This window comes from Pan troglodytes, chromosome 11 (genome assembly GCF_028858775.2).
Source record: "Pan troglodytes isolate AG18354 chromosome 11, NHGRI_mPanTro3-v2.0_pri, whole genome shotgun sequence".
In the NCBI taxonomy this organism is placed as follows: domain Eukaryota; kingdom Metazoa; phylum Chordata; class Mammalia; order Primates; family Hominidae; genus Pan; species Pan troglodytes.
The window spans coordinates 6,700,923-6,718,537 of NC_072409.2; positions in this window are offsets into that span (position 1 = coordinate 6,700,923).

Consider the following 17,615-nt stretch of genomic DNA (forward strand, 5'->3'; position numbering starts at 1 on the left):
CAGTTTGTAATGGTGAAAATTAGGAACAACCTAGACATCTAACAATATGGCATTGATCCAATAAAATATGGCACAGCCACCCAGAGAAATACAGCACAGCTTTTAGAAGCAAGGATGGAGAGACTGAGCACAGTGGTTGCTCCCAGGGAGGGGAAGAAATGTACTTTTCATCATCTAAATACTTTTGTGATTTTTTTAAAATAAGTTTTACTTTGAGATAATTGTAGATTCACATGCAGTTGTAAGAAATAATACAGAGAGATCTCTGGTACCCTTTACCCATTGATAGCAGCTTGCAAGACAATAGAAAGCTATCTCAACCAGGCTATTGACACTGATACAGTCAAGATCCAAAACATTCAATCATCACAACTATCCGCCCTGGTTTCCTTTTCTAGCCACCCCACTTCTCTCCCACTCCTGCCCCCTCTTTAGCTGCTGGCAACCACTAATCTGTTTCCCGTTTCTACAATTGTGTCATTTCAAGAATTATATATAAATGGAAAAATACAATATATTACCTTTACAGGATGACTCTTCTCACTCAGTATAATTCTCTGAAGATTCATCAGATTGTTTCATGTATCAATAGATCATAGTTCGTTCCTTTTTATTGCTTTTTTTTCTTTCTTTTTTTTTTTTTTTTTGAGACAGGATCTCACTCTGTCACCCAGGCTGAAGTGCAGTGGAGAGATCTCAGCTCACTGCAACCTCCGCCTCCTGGGCTCAGGTGATCTTCCCACCTCAATGTCCCGAGAGCTGGGACTCCAGATGCATGCCATCACACCTGGCTAATCTTTTCTTTTTTCTTTTCTTTTTTTTTTTTTTAGTAGAGACAGGATTTCGCCATGTTGTCCAGGCTGGTCTTGAACTCTCCTGGGCTCAAGTGATCTGCCTCGGCCTCCAGAGTGCTGGGATTACATGCATGAGCCACTTTATTGCATTCTTTTTGCATCATTGTCAACAAATTAGCTGAGCATACTCGTAGAGCTCTCTTTCTGGGTTCTCTATTCATGTGCATGTACTATCTATCAAAAATTAATTTTAAAACTATATTGATGATATACAGCTATACTTATTAATATGAAAAAATGCCAACATATTGAGTAGAAAAAATATTACAAGAGGGTTATTTGGTATATTCTAATTTTTGTAAAACTTTTTTTTTTTTTTTTGAGATGGAGTCTCACTCTGTCATCTAGGCTGGAGTGCAGTGGCACGATCTCGGCTCACTAGAACCCCCACCTCCTGGGTTCAAGCAATTCTCCTGCTTCAGCCTCTCAAGTAGCTGGGATTACAGGTGTGTGCCATCACGCCTGGCTAATTTCGTTTTTTGTATTTTTAGTAGAGATGGGGTTTCGCCATGTTGGCCAGGCTGGTCTCGAACTCCTGACCTCAGGTGATCCACCCTCCTCGGGCTCCCACAGTGCTGGGATTACAGGCGTGAGCCCACCGCGCCTGGCCAAACCTTTTTTTTTTTTTTTAAGAATGTGCTTTGTGCATATACATGGGGTCCACTCATAGCAAAGAACTTAAAATAGCATTTTACAAGCTGCAATCCCAGGGGTTCCCATGGAAGATTCTGAGGGGCTCACTGATTTGGACAAAGCTGAACTCTGTGCCTTTACTTTGCTGATGTGTGATGCTCAATGAGAAGAATGCGGCTCTTCCCGGGATCTGTTGACTAAGGGATTCCCCACGTTTTCCCCCTAAGAAGCATTTCTCAGGGCTAGTGTTCCAGGGAGCGTACTCTGGGAAACTGGTCTGAAAGCCTCTCTGCCAAAATGTTAACAGTGGTTATCACAGAACTGTGGGATTCGGAGTGGTTTTTACTTTCTCCTTCTAACTTTTTCTGTTAACCGAAAAAAATCGATAACAATATTACTCAATACAAACACTAAAAAGCACCAGGTGTGATGGCCCATGCCTGTAATCCCAGCACTTTGGGAGGCCAACCCGGGTGGATGGCTTGAATCCAGGAGTTCGAGACCAGCCTGGGCAACATGCTGAAACCTTGTCTCTACAAAAAATACAAAAATTAGCCAGGTGTGGTGACATGCACCTGTAGACAGGAGGATCACTTGAGCCCCAGAGTTCGAGTCCAGCCTGGGCAATATAGCAAGACCCCATCTCTAAAAAACAAACAAAGAACTAACACAGTAACAAGTATTACTGTGACAAGGTGAGGGTGGTGGTGGGAGGGCGGCCACAAGGTGCCAGTGGCATAGGAGCAGGAAAAAAAGCGCAGGAAAGAATCTCCAGGAGGAAGGGAGAAGCAGAAAACACACAGCACCTGCAGTTCATTCACAGCAGCCGGAGCGAGGAGGTGGGGAGACGGAAGCCACGCAGGGCTCCACAGCGCCACCATGTGACAGCAAAAGCTGACATCACAGCATTCAGTAAGACCTCACTGTACTGCAGCAGGGCCCTGGGGAGGAAGAGCCGGTCCTAATGCCACCCACATCGGGGCTGGTGGGTGAGGAAGAGGGGATGTGAAGTCACCTGTAAGGCTGGTGGTGGTTACATCCTGGAGACTTTGAAGAGTCGATTTTTTATTAAGTCAGCGTGTAGAAGAGACCTTGCTAGTTATATCCACAGACCACTCTTTTTTTTTTTTTTTTTTTTTTTTTTTTTTTGAGACAGGGTCTTGCTGTCTCCCAGGCTGGAGGACAGTGGCACAATCATGGCTCATTGCAGCCTCGACTTCCTGGGCTCAGATGATCCTCCCACCACAGCTTCCCAAGTAGCTGGGACTACAGGCGTACGCCACAACACCTGGCTAGTTTTTTGTATTTTTAGTAGAAAAGGGGTTTCACCATGTTGCCCAGGCTGGTCTCGAACTCCTGGGCTCAAGCAATCCTCCCGCCTTGGCCTCCCAAAGTGCTGGGATTACAGGCGTGAGCCACTGTGCCCAGTCCACTCTCTTGTGAATTTCTCATTTATTTATTTATACCCTCCTTGTTCTGGGAGAAGACAAACAATTAAGCATGTCTCACAAGTGCTCATAAAAATAAGACAAGAGAGTATAAAATTAAAAGCAGTTGGCAGAAGAGAGAAGAACAAGGCTGGGTGCCAACCGGAGCCAGCAACCAGGCGTCTTCTCAGCCCCTCCTCGCTATCCAGGTGAGCAAGAGGCCTTGTTGTTCTGGAATTCCCAGTGGTGGGGGCAGGGGGAGGAACAAAGCAGGAGCTGGAGTCAGCAGGCAGCCCCCCGGCCAGGTGCGTCTAGAACAGGCTCTCACAAGCATGGAGAGAATGCATATTTAACACTGAAAAGTCCAGACGGCCCCAGACTTCCATTGATGGCTCTCAGGCTGAGGAATCGCTGTTGAGACAGAGCTGAGATTTCCCAGCATTGAGATTTGTGTGATTTAAGGGACCAGGGTTCTGGGGGGAGGAGACATTGCAGAGGTAAAAAGCCAGTCCTCGGCCGGGTGTGATGGCTCACGCCTGTTATCCCAGCACTTTGGGAGGCCGAGGTGGGAGGATCATGAGGTCAGGAATTTGAGACCATGCTGACCAACATGGTGAAACCCCGTCTCTACTAAAAATACAAAAAATTAGCCAGGTGTGGTGGCCGTTGCCTGTAATCCCAGCTACTTGGGAGGCTGAGGCAGGAGAATCACTTGAACCCAGGAGGCAGAGGTTGCAGTGAGCCAAGATCGCGCCACTGCACTCCAGCCCGGGTGACAGAGCGAGACTCCATCTCAAAGAACAAAACAAAACAAAAGCCAGTCCTCAGAAGTTGGCTTTCCCTCACATCCACTAGGATGGCTATTATAAAACAGCAGAAAATAGGCTGGGCGCAGTGGCTCACGCCTGTAATCCCAGAACTTCGGGAGGCTGAGGTGGGTAGATCACTGGAGGTCAGGAGTTTGAGACCAGCCTGGCCAACATGGTGAAACCCTGTCTCTCCTAAAAATACAAAAAATTAGCCGGGCGTAGGGGCCGTTGCCTGTAATCCCAGCTACTTGGGAGGCTGAGGCAGGAGAATCACTTGAACCCAGGAGGCGGAGGTTGCAGTGAGCCAAGATCGCACTGCTGCACTCCAGCCCGGGTGACAGAGCGAGACTCCATCTCAAAGAACAAAACAAAACAAAAGCCAGTCCTCAGAAGTTGGCTTTCCCTCACATCCACTAGGATGGCTATTATAAAACAGCAGAAAATAGGCTGGGCGCAGTGGCTCACGCCTGTAATCCCAGAACTTCGGGAGGCTGAGGTGGGTAGATCACTGGAGGTCAGGAGTTTGAGACCAGCCTGGCCAACATGGTGAAACCCTGTCTCTCCTAAAAATACAAAAAATTAGCCGGGCGTAGGGGCCGTTGCCTGTAATCCCAGCTACTTGGGAGGCTGAGGCAGGAGAATCACTTGAACCCAGGAGGCGGAGGTTGCAGTGAGCCAAGATCGCACTGCTGCACTCCAGGCTGGGCGACAGTGCGAGACTCCATCTCAAAAAAAACAAAACAAAACAAAACAAAAGCCAGTTCTCAGAAGTCGGCTTTCCCTCACATCCATTAGGATGGCTATTATAAAACAGCAGAAAATAGGCTGGGCGCGGTGGCTCACGCCTGTAATCCCAGCACTTCGGGAGGCTGAGGTGGGTAGATCACTGGAGGTCAGGAGTTTGAGACCAGTCTGGCCAACATGGTGAAACCCCATCTCTACTAAAAATACAAAAAATAGCTGGGCGTGGTGGCGCATGCCTGTAGTCCCAGCTACTCAGGAGGCTGAAGCAGGAAAATCATTTGAACCCAGGAGGCAAAGGTTGTAGTGAGCTGAGATCACGCCACTGCACTCCAGCCTGGGCAACAGGGCAAGACTCTGTCTCATAAAAAAAAAAAAAAGAAAGAAAAAAAGAAAAGAAAGTGTTGATGAGGATGTGGAGAAAATGAAATCCTGATGCACTGTTGATGGAAATGTAAATTGATGCAGCCGCTGAGAAAACAGTACTGTGGTATCTCAAATAATTAAAAATAGAATAATCTGCCAGACGTGGTGGCTCATGCCTGTAATCTCATCACTCTGGGAGGCCAAGGTGGAAGGATCATCTGAGCCCAGGAGGCTGAGACCCAGCCTGGGCAACATACTCTAGCCCAGGCAACATAACGAAATTTTTAAATTTAAAAAATTTTAAAGTTAGCTGGGTGTAGTGGCACATGCCTATAGTCAGTCCTAGCTACTCAGGAGGCTGAGACAGGAGGATCGCTTGGGCCTAGGAGGTTGAGGTTACAGTGAGCCAGGATCATGCCACTGCATTCCAGCCTGAGCAACAGAGTGAGACCCTGCCTCAATAAATTAATTAATTAAGGTTGGGCACAGTGGCTCACACCTGTAATCCCAGCCCTTTGGGAGGCTGAGGTGGGTGGACCACCTGAGGTCAGGAGTTCAAGACCAGCCTGACCAACATGGCGAAACCCCATCTCCACTAAATACAAAAAAATTAGCCAGGTGTGGTGGTGCCTGTAATCCCAGCTACTTGGGAGGCCGAGGCAGGAAAATCGCTTGAACCCAGTAGGCGGAGGTTGCGGTAAGCTGAGATTGTGCCATTGCACTCCAGTCTGGGCAACAAGAGTGAAACTCCGTCTCAAAAAACAAATTAATTAATTAAAAATAGAATTATCATACGATCCAGTAATTCTACTTCTGTGTATATACCCAAAAGAATTGAAAGTAAAGTTTCAAAGAGATATTTATACACCCATATTCATAACAGCATTATTTACAGTAGCCAAAAGCCGAGTGTCCAAATAGATAAACAAAATGTGGTCCATTCATCCATACAAAGGAATATTATTCAGCCTTGAAAAGGGAGTGACATTGTGACCCACGCTGCAGAACAGGAGAACCTTGAGGATGTGTGTTAAGTGAAATAAGCCAGTCACAAAAGGACAAATACTGGATGATTCCACTGATATGAGGTGCTGGAATAGTCAAATTGGTAGACACAGGATATAGAATGTAGGTTGCCAGGAGCTGGGGAAGGGGAAAATGGGGAGTCAGTGTTTCATGGGGACAGAGTAACAGTTTAAGATGATGAAAACATTCTGGAGATGGATGGTGGTGATGGTTGCATAACAATGTGAGTGTGCTTAATGCCACTGGAGGGCACACTTAAAAATGGCTAAAATAGCTGGGCCCAGCGGCACGTGCCTGTAATCCCAGCTATTCTGGAGGCTGAGCCAGGAGGATCACTTGAGCCCAAGAGTTTGAGGCTGCAGTGAACCATGATCACACCACTGGGTGACAGAGGGAGACCCTGCCTCTTCAAAAAAAACAAAGGGTTAAGATAGTAAATTTTACATTATGTGTATTTTACCACAATGTAAATTTTTTATTATTAAAAAAAGTAGTTGATTTTCAAAAGGATGCCTCAGCCAGGCGCAATGGCTTACGCCTGTAATCCCAACACTTTGGGAGGCCGAGGTGGGTGGATCACAAGGTCAGGAGATTGAGACCATCCTGGCTAACATGGTGAAACCCCATCTCTACTAAAAATACAAAGAATTAGCTGGGCGTGGTGGCAGGTGCCTGTAGTCCGAGCTACTCAGGAGGCTGAGGCAGGAGAATGGCATGAACCCGGGAGGCGGAGCATGCAGTGAGCCAAGATCATGCCACTGCACTCCACTCCAGTCTGGACAGAGCGAGATGCTGTCTCAAAAAAAAAAAAAAAAAAAAAAGGACGCCTCATGCTGAGAACTGTGGGCCTAGCAGCTGCCACAGGGGGTGTGAGTGGGAGGGGAAGCCTGGGTTTCCAGGGATACTAGACCCCTGAAACACGGATGTCCAAGAAGATACTGTTTTGTTTTGTTTTGTTTTGTTTTGTTTCTGAGACAGGGTCTTGCTCTGTCACCCAGGCTGGAGTGCAGTGGCGTGATCAGCGCTTACTACAGCCTTGACCTTCTGTGCTCACGTGACCCTCCTGCCTCAGCTTCCCAAGTAGCTAGGACCACAGGTATGTGCCACTACACTTGGCCAATTTTTAAACTTTGTTGTAGGACGAGATCTCTCCATGTTGCCCAGGTTGGTCTCAAACTCCTGGGCTGAAATGACCCTCCCACTTCAGCCTCCCAAAGTGCTGGGATTACATGGTGAGCCACACCACCCAGCCAGAAGGTACTTTTCTGCTAGCAAGCGCCTTGCCTCAGCTTGCTAAAAAGACTCAAGATCTTCCTGGTCCAAATAGCTCCTGCCCCCGATAAACAAAGAGTGGAGAATTTACGGATCTACTCAACATGTATTCACTCAGCACCTACTATGTACCAGGCCCTGTGCACAGATGTGCATAAGACAGACACTGTCCTTGTGTATCTTACGCTATGCTGGGGGAGATGCTCAACCCAAGAAATTCCAGACCATGATCAGTGGATCACGCCTGTAATCCCAGCACTTTGGGAAGCCAAGGCAGGTGGGTCACCTGAGGTCAGGAGTTTGAGACACACCTGGCCAACATGGTGAAACCCCGCCTCTACTAAAAATACAAAAATTAGCCGGGCATGGTGGCGCACACCTGTGGTCCCAGCTACCCAAAAGCCCGAGGCAGGAGAATTGCTTGATCTGGGGGGGTGGAGGTTGCAGCGAGCCAAGATCGCACCAATGCACTCTAGCCTGGGTGACAGAGTGAGACTCCATCTCAAAAAAAAAAAAAAAGAAATTCTAAAATTGACATATGACCAAAAAAGGACCCACCTGGATGGTTCCATTATGTCACATTCTAAAAGATGCAAACTCATCTACAGTGACAGAAAACACCGCTGTGGTTGTCTGGGGCTGGTGGTGGAAGAAGGTTTAGGGACCCAGGGGCACAAGGAGACCCTTGGAGGAAAGAAAATGTTCTGCATCTTGACTGACAGCAGTGATTTCATGGGTGTAGACATCCGCCAAAACACATCACATTGTATACTTTCAATGGATGCTGTTTATTGGGCATGAATTAGACTCTGCTTGATAAAATATTGTTTTGGTTGAGTGATGAGCTGAAGTGATAGGTTTCCCGTTCTTTCTTTTTTCCTCCAATGCTGCTCCTTCTGCATGACGTGATAGGTTTCTCAAAGGTTAACTTTAAAGTGAGCCCTACAGGAGGGACCATCGGGACAATGATGGAAAATGGGAAGGTGATGGGGGTGGGCCCAGCACAGAGAGCTCCACTGGTTAAGCATGACCAGGAGGAAGAGAGTGAGCCTCGTGAGGTTGGTGGGAGAGAGGAGACTGAAGACCACCATAGGACTGGGCTCTGTGCTGTGAAGATGGGGAGTATCTGAAAGCTTGTTTTTCCCCCCGAGATGGACTCTCTGTCACCCAGGCTGGAGTGCAGTGGTGCAATCTCAGCTCATTACAACCTCTGCCTCCCAGGTTCAAGCAATTGTCCTGCCTCAGCCTTCCAAGTAGCTGGGATTACAGGTGCATACCACCACACCAGGCTAATTTTTTTTATTTTTAGTAGAGATGGGATTTCACCGTATTGGTCAGGCTGGTCTTGAACTCCTGACCTTATGAACCACCCGCCTTGGCCTCCCAAAGTGCTGGGATTACAGGCGGGAGCCACCGCGCCCAGCCCTGAAGGCATTTTAACCTGGAGAGTGATACCACTGTCGGTTTAGCATGAAGACCCCTCTGGCCACAATTTGGAGAAGAAATTGTGAGAAGAAGGGAGGTGGAGCCCCATTAGGAGTGACTCAGGCAGAAGATCACGAGGCCTGACACCCAAGGAGAGTGGAGGTGGGGCTGGAGGGCAGACCAATGGCTCGAGGTGTTGGTGACAGTGGATCCCAAGCCCAGGCTTCTGAATTGAGTAACCTGTGGAAGGAGGTGACATTTCCTGAGAGAAAACCCTGGAGGAGAACCCCTCCTGGGTTTGAACGATTCTTGTGCCTCGGAATCCCAAGTAGCTGGGACTACAGGCATGAGACACCACACCTGGCTAATTTTTATATTAAATATTTTTAGTAGAGATGGGGTTTCGTCATGTTGGCTAAGCTGGTCTCAAACTCCTGACCTGAAGTGATCTGCCTGCCTCAGCCTCCCAAAGTGCTGGGACTACAGGAGTAAGCCACCACCCCCAGCCCCAAAAAAACTTTTTAAAAAATTAACTGGGTGCGGTGGCACACACCTGTGGTCACAGCTACTCCGGAGGCTGAGATGGGAGGATCGCTTGGGCCCAGGAGTTTAATATAAGTATCCATCAAGAAGAGAATGAGAGGCTGGACGCAGTGGCTCATGCCTGTAATCCCAGCACTTTGGGAGGCCAAGCCAGGCAGATCACTTGAGGTCAGGAGTTTGAGACCAGCCTGGCCAACACAGTGAAACCCCATCTCTACTAAAAATACAAAAATTAGCTGAGCGTGGTGGTGCACGCCTGTAATCCCAACTACTGGGGAGGCTGAGGCAGGAGAACTGCTTGAACCTGGGAGGCAGAGATTGCAGTGAGCTGAGATCACACCCCTGTACTCCAGCCTGGGCGATAGAGTGAGACTTAGTCTCAAAAAAAAAAAAAAAGCAGAGAATGATCAAATACATTTTTATACATTCATACACTTGAATGACTTAAAATATCCAATAGGCTTATACTTGCTAGCAAGAAAGATGTTCAATATATTAATATACTTAATGAAAAATGCAAGTCTTAGATTGCATTGGACAGGATAGGTGAACTGCTATAACAAATCCAGTAAAGCTACATTTCTTTCTGATGTCACAGCCCAAAGTAGGTCCATTGGGAGGGGGCGGCTCTACCCCAGACAGTCATTCAGGGACCTAGGCTCCTTCTATCTCCACACATCATCAAAGCTGAAAGAGAAAGGAAAATGACAACCATCAGGTGCTGGAGAAATTTATGGGTGGGGCACGGAAGTGGCGATCATTATTTCACCCTCATCTATTGTTCAGAGCACCTGGCCACACCTAACTGGGAGACGAGTCCAGCTGTGTGCCCCAAAAATAGATTTGGTGAGCATTTAGCCAGCCTCTGTCTTGCTAACTGATGTGTGCCATTTAAACTCATTCATACAAAACACCATAAATGTGTGCATGGGGCTGGGCACAGCGGCTGACACCTGTAATCCCAGCAGTTTGGAAGGCGGAGGAAAGAAGATCACCTTGAGCCCAGGAGTTTGAGACCAGCCTAGGCAACATAGTGAGACCCCCTCCCTACAAAAAATTAAAAAATCAGCCAGGCATGGTGGCGCACACCTGTAGTCCCAGCTACTCAAGAGGCTGAGGTAGGAGGATCGCTTGAGCTTGGAAGGTCAAGGCTGCGGTGAGCCAAGATCACACCACTGCACTCCAGCCTGGGAGACAGAGTAAGACCCTGTCTCAAAGAAAAAAAAAAGCGTACATGGATATATTTTTAATAGAGAAAAATCTGGAAAGATGTACATTAAACTGTTAACTCTTATGAGTGAAAGTGGGACTTCCAGTTTTTATTTAATATATGTGTTTGATTTTATTTTTAATTTTTATTTTTATTTATTTTTATTTTATTTATTTATTTATTTATTTTTTTGGAGACAAAGTCTTGCTCTGTTGCCCAGGCTGGAGTGCAGTGGCGTGATCTCGGCTCACTGCAAGCTCCGCCTGCCAGGTTCACGCCATTCTCCTGCCTCAGCCTCCCAAGTAGCTGGGACTACAGGCGCCTGCCACCACGCCCGGCTAATTTTTTGTATTTTTAGTAGAGATGGGGTTTCACCATGTTAGCCAGGATGGTCTCAATCTCCTGACCTCGTGATCCGCCCGCCTCGGTCTCCCAAAGTGCTGGGATTACAGACATGAGCCACCGCACCCGGCCTGATTTTATTTTTTAAATAATGAGCACATATTTCCTGTGAGATTTAACAATTTAAAGAATTGTAAAATGATAGTACATTGCTCTTTAGATTTTAAGCAAATGGAGTTTAGAATTCTAGATGTTCACTAGGGGGCAGAAGAGGTGTGTGTGTGCGTGCACTTGCTGTTTGCTTGTCACTGTTTACCAGGTTACTGGCACAATTTCCCCATTCATCAGGTCATCTGTAAGGTTTACAGACTTGTTTAAGGAAATGACAGCACCCAGGCCTCTCACACTAGTAGACATCAGCTGTGGGCCCAATAATCTCATATTTTCACCAATTTTTGATTACTGTGGTAAAATACACATTACATAAAATTTGCCATCTGAGTCTCTTTTTTTTTGGTAGAGATGGGATCCCACTATATTGCCCAGGCTGGTCTCGAACTCCTGGGCTCAAAGGATCCTCTTGCCTCAGCCTCCTAAGTAGCTGGGACTACAAGTATGCCATGCCCAGGTTACCTTAGTCTTTTTTTTTTTTTTTTTTTTTTTTTTGAGACGGAGTCTCGCTCTGTCACCCAGGCTGGAGTGCAGTGGCACGATCTCGGCTCACTGCACGCTCTGCCTCCCAGGTTCACGCCATTCTCCTGCCTCAGCCTCCCGAGTAGCTGGGACTACAGGCGCCCACCACTGCGCCCGGCTAATTTTTTGTATTTTTAGTAGAGACGGGGTTTCACCATGTTAGCCAGAATGGTCTCAATCTCCTGACCTCGTGATCCGCCTGCCTCGGCCTCCCGAAGTGCTGGGATTACAGGCGTGAGCCACCACGCCCGGCCCACCTTAGTCATTTTTAAGGGTATAGTTACGTAGTATTAAGTGCACGCATGTTGTGCAATCATTACCACCATCCATCTCTAGAACTCTTCATATCTTGTAAGATTGAAAGTCTGTACCTATTAACCAGTCACTCACCATACTCCCATACCCCCAGCCTTTGACAACTACCATATTACTTTCTGTCTCTATGAATTTGACTATTCCATTTTAACCTGATCCTCAAGGCTGTGTGGTTGCCTTATGGGTCATTATCAAAAACGTGTCTGTTTCATACCAGCCTTTGAGTACACAGAAATCTAGAGGTCTTCTAATTGGCCTGAATCCCTACTTGTGAGAAAAAAGGCCAAAACTACCATGAAGCTGATCTGCTGCCTGTTCTGCTGGAGTCAGCCTGAAAGATCCCACATTTAGATAGTGGAGTGATGACCCAGACATCTGTCCTGGCCTTTCTAAGGATCTCTGTGGACATCTCTTCAATTTCAAGGACATGGACACCAGAACAGGATTCAGCTGTATGGAGGCCCAAGGCATGGGGGAATGTGGGAGCCTCATATTCTCCATAACAAATAATGAGCAAAATCTCCATAAAAACATAACATCGTCTGGGCACGGTGGCTCACGCCTGTAATCCCAGCACCCTGGAAGGCCGAGGTGGGTGGATCCCCTGAGGTCAGGAGTTCGAGACCAGCCTGGCCAACATGGTGAAACCCCGTCTCTACTAAAAATACAAAAATTAGCCGGGCATAGTGGCACACCTGTAATCTCAGCTACTTGGAAGGCTGAGGCAGGAGAATCACTTGAACCCGGGAGGTGGAGATTGCAGTGAGTCGAGATTGCACCACTGCACTCCAGCCTGGGCGACAGAGTTAGACTTTGTCTCAAACAAACAAACAAATAAACAAACAAAAAAATGACATCACTGACCCTATTTAAAGTCACGGAAATATTTGCCTTCTCTATTTGGACTTGCCTGATGCTCCAAATTGAAATGAATACCTGCACACTCAGAAAGCATGTTAGGCACCCCCGGCTGGAACATTCCTCACAGCTGGTTTCCTGGAAGAGCTGGTTGAGACTTGAAAGCTCTGCCCCCAAACACCCCTGAAGCTCTTGGAGACCAGCATGTAGATCTTATTTATCTTTGTTTTTCTCATAAGGCCCAGTACTCTAAAGATATACAATCTATGTGGATTGAATTGAATTGAACCTAAGATCAAGCATATATGTGAAACACTGTGGGGAGGAGGTATAAAGAGGAGTTTGAGTAGAGAATTTGTAGCACCATGGTTAAAACACGAGCTCCGAGCGGGCTGAGCTGTGTGAGTTCCAGCCCCACCACTTACTAGAAATGTGTCTTCGTGTCTCCCACTAAGCCACGTGGAGTTAATACGAGCCATAGAGGATGCAGGTGTACGCCTACGCTAAGCCCTCCTTTGCTGAGAACTGGACCCACAAGTGTAGCCTCTAGCAGTTGTGTTTGTACCATGTAACCCTGTTGTGAGCCCGATTCTGTCACTGTTCGGGGCGCCACTATGTAACCCGCACCGACCTAGGGCGACTGAACAAAGGGGGCGAACACGGAAATAAAAGGCAAGAGACGAAAGAGTATATTTGGAGGAAGGGGTCAGGGGGCACCTTGCCTCTAGTGGACAAGGGCTCTGAGCTTTACACAGCCCTCTGTATTTATTAGGCAAAAGAGGTAGTGAGAACTGGGGTGGAAGAAGGGGTCAGCTGCTGGGCCCAGAGTAGGCTTGTAAGACTGCATTCCTCGAACAACAGGCTCTAGATGTCGCAGTAGATAGCCTTGGCCCCAGGGAGTGATTGCCTCCAGGAAACCTTCTGTCTGCAAGAGCAGTTACATCTTGCATTCATGATAAAGAGTTTGCTGTTTGATCATATAGACTCCAGTGGAATGCTGAGTTGGTCATGCGTCCCTCAGGCCTTCAGCTCCCTGCATAACCCCACCCACCTGGCCAGACCCAATTGGGCCAGGGGTGGACCACTGACCCCAGCTGGGCCAATCAGCTCCTCTCTCCTGGAACTTGGGTTTGGATTGAGCATCCTTAGCGGGTCTGGTCTCACGGCTGAGCTGGGGAAGGAAGTGGCCTCGGGATGTGTGGGAAAGTGAGTGATTGTTACATGCAGTTCAGTTGCTGGCGAGGTATTGAATTTCCTGCCCTTTGGTTCTACCTATGAGACATTCTTTTTTTTTACCAATAGATTCCCCTTTGCCAACATTAAGTAGGTATCTACAACACGTGACCAAACAAACACTCTCTTATCTAGACCCCGCCCTCCCAGGATTCATGTAAGGATTGAGGCAGTGACTGAGCAGTGCCCAGCCACAGGCAGCCCTCAGGAAGCATCAGCCCTCATTCCCATGACTCCTGTTAGTAATGGTTTCACCTCGTCCTCTGATCTACAATGGTGATGTAATGAAGCAATACTCTCTGTCCACAGGGAACGGACAGTGGTGTCTGGGAGTTCAGGCAGGTGCATGCTAACAGATCCCACCAATCCAAGCTGAGGTGGGCCCCTGGCCACCAGCCTCACTCTGGCTGTTTTCTACCCGAGTCTCGTGGAGTTCCTGTTGTCTGAATAGCTGAGTGTTGTCTGCAAAAGCAAGAAGAGGATGTGGCGCTTTTGCAAGGGGCCCCCATCTAAAATAGTCTCTGTGAGCAGGCTCAGAGCCACCTAACTATTTCTTCCATCTTCCACCATGGAGTCTGGAGAGCTGCTAGGGTAGAGTGGTCACCTGGCTCACCCCATCCTTCCCTGGAATGTTGGGAGAAGGCCTGACAGCACCCACCCAAGTGTTGACTGAGCCCCTTCCCTCTGCTGGAGTTGGTGCTGCCGCAGTACAAGAGCCCGGCATGACCCCTTGTCTTAATAGGGCTTTATTTTCTGTTATCTTACAATTTATTTTGTTTTCAGACACAGGTCTCACTCTATTGCCCAGGCTGGAGTGCAGTAGCTATTCATAGGTGTGATCATAGCACCCTACAGGCTTGAACTCCTAGGCTCAAGTGATTCTCTTGCTTCAGCTTCCTGAGATGCTAGGCTGTTCCACAGCCTCTGTTCCCAAGTTTTCTCACAATTGGCACAATTCCTAGGCTGGCCAAGTCACATATTCTACCCCATTCCTGCAGTCATTGGCCTGGGGATAGACGTGTGACTCAAACTGAGCTAATTAGACTCTGCCATGGGGCTCTCTTTGAAACAATGAGGAAAGAGATCCTCTTTGTCCATTGGGGTTGTTAAGCAGGCAGGTGACAGGCCCAGGACTGCTGGTGCCCAGCTTCACCCTTTGCTACCTTGTAGAGAAAGATGACCGGAGAAGGGAACCAACATAGAGGACCAATGGCCTTGTTCCAGAGCCTGGGTTAGCTGCATTTGGACCTAATTGTATACCTGGTTTACTAATTATGATCTTCAAAAAATGCCCTTCTTGCTGTAAGCAAAAGCAGAGCTAGGTTTCTGAGAGTGAAATCAAGTTTCCTAACCAGTACAGGAGGATGGCCCTGTTGGGGCGTGTCAGGGAAGCATTCTCCATAGAAGTGACAGTGAAACTAAGAAGCAAAAGATGACTGGGACCAGCCACGTGGAGAGGAGGGGAGGGAACATTCTAGACAGCAGGAGCAGCTCATGAGAAGGTTCCAAGTCAGCAAGAACTGGGCTTTGGGAATCCGTTTGCTTCATTACCTTGTGTGTGTTCTACTATAGTTATAAACATCTTTGATGAATAGCCTTTATTAAGTAAGTTCTGTGACCCTGATTTACCATAATGTCCATTTGCAAAGTACTTTGTTGTTTGCAAATCTTTTGTCATTGGATATGTCATAATTTATTAAATATATTTGTGTTCTCACAAACCCCTGACTGCACCTAGTATCCATGCAGTCTAGTTTTCTACTTTTCAACCAGGATTTTGGATTTAAAATATCGGCTCTTCTCAGCTCAGAAGCCTAGAAGGGTTGGGGGCAGCATTGAGAGTGTTTTGGGGTTGGGCCTGGGACCAGGGGCCAGTTTTGCCTGGTAAGGCATCTGCCAAGAGGGCTGAACAGGGCCACCCTGGATCAGAGCATCCATTCATCAGGTGGAAGAGGGAAATGAATTTGTCAATCTTTGGATTTGCCTTTGACCTCTAGAGGGCTGCAACTGATGAAATGATGATGGGAAATTTGGCCGCCATCTATGACCAGCTCCTTTTTTTTTTTTTAAAGAGGGAGTCTCGCTCTGTCACCCAGGCTGGAGTGCAGTGGCGCGATCTTGGCTCCCTGCAACCTCTGCCTCCCAGGTTCAAGTGATTCTCGTGCCTCAGCCTCCTGAGTAGCTGGGACTACCAGCGCGCACCACCACGCCTGGCTATTTTTTGTATTTTTAGTAGAGATGGGGTTTCACCATGTTGGCCAGGCTGGTCTCGAACTCCTGAACTCAGGTGATCTACCCGCCTCGGCCTCCCAAAGTGCTGGGATTACAGGTGTGAGCCACCACACCCGGCCTGACTAGCTCTTAGTTGTGGAATCGGTGACCCTTTAGACTGTCCAGGGAGATGGGAATAAGAATCTCTCACAACATTAACAGTTTTTTCCTCCTCCCTGCACCTCCCCCAAATCCTGTCCCCATCACTAGGTTATTTAATTTACTTATTTTGGGGGAAACAGGAGGGAAAACTAGCCCAGGTGGTGCGTGCTACTTCTTTGTATTCCATCTTGGACCAACAACAGGAAGCAGGCAGCAGAATTGCCCCACATTGGAACATCACTTGCGTTACTAATTTGTTGTTATTTACTACTTGTATTATAGGATTTAACTTTGACTTCCCAGCTAAGTTGTGAACTCTTTGGAGGGAAGCACCAATTGTGCCCACTTTTGTAGGGCCCACAGCACCCGAAATAGTGCTTTGACTTAGCAGATCCTTTGATTCTTAAATGACTTTTTTTTTTCTTTTTTTAGCCAGGGTCTTCCTCTGTCACTCAGGCTGGAGTGCAGTGGTGCAATCATGACTGCCTGAAACCTCTGCCTCCAGGGCTCAAGTGATTCTCCCTCATCAGCCTCTCAAGTAACTGGGACTACAGGCAGGTGCCGCCGTGCCTGGCTAATTTTTGTATTTTTAGTAGAGACGGAGTTTCACACATTGCCCAGGCTGGTCTCGAACCCCTGGGCTCAAGTCATCCACCCACCTCAGCCTCCCAAAGTGCTGTGATTACAGCCGTGAGCCACTGTGCCCAACCACGACTTTTTTTTTTTTTTTTTTTGAGACGGAGTCTCGCTCTGACGCCACCAGGCTGGAGTACAGTGGCATGATCTCGGCTCACTGCAACCTCCGTGTCCTGGGTTCAAGAGATTCTCCTGCCTCAGCCTCCCAAGTAGCTGGGACTACAGGCGTGTGCCACCATGCCCACCTAATTTTTGTATTTTTAGTAGAGATGGGGTTTCACCATGTTGGCCAGGATGGTCTCGATCTCTTGACCTCGTGATCCACCTGCCTCGGCCTCCCAAAGTGCTGGGATTACAGGCGTGAGCCACCGTGCCCGGCCACGACTTTTAATGAACTCATTTCCACACTAGAAAAGTTCCACAGCTGAGCCCCAGGGTGCCCTTCTGGGTGTCAAATAAGCAGGGCAGGCAGGGTGTGCTGTGTCCCTGAGGGAGTTGGGCCCAGGCCAGCATGGAGGCTCTAGGCCTCAGGGGACATTTAGGCCTGAGTAGGGCCAACCCCAGCCCGGGACAGGTGGCTCTCGCTGGCAGGGTGACTGAGTCCCACATGCAGGGCTGGGGTGGAGAATGAATCCTCCGTCTTGGCATAGGCCTTGGGCCAGCAGAGGGCTTTCATGCCAGAGTGGACTCATTCCCCAGCTGGAGCCTCTGGGCTGGCAGGAGGTGCTATGAGGCCACTCCCAGGCCCTGGTGTGGGGTCTCCAATTAAGAAGGGGGTGCGGGCAGGGTGCAGTGGTTCACACCTGTAATCCCAGCACTTTGGGAGGCCAAGGTGGGTGGATCATGAGGTCAGAAGATC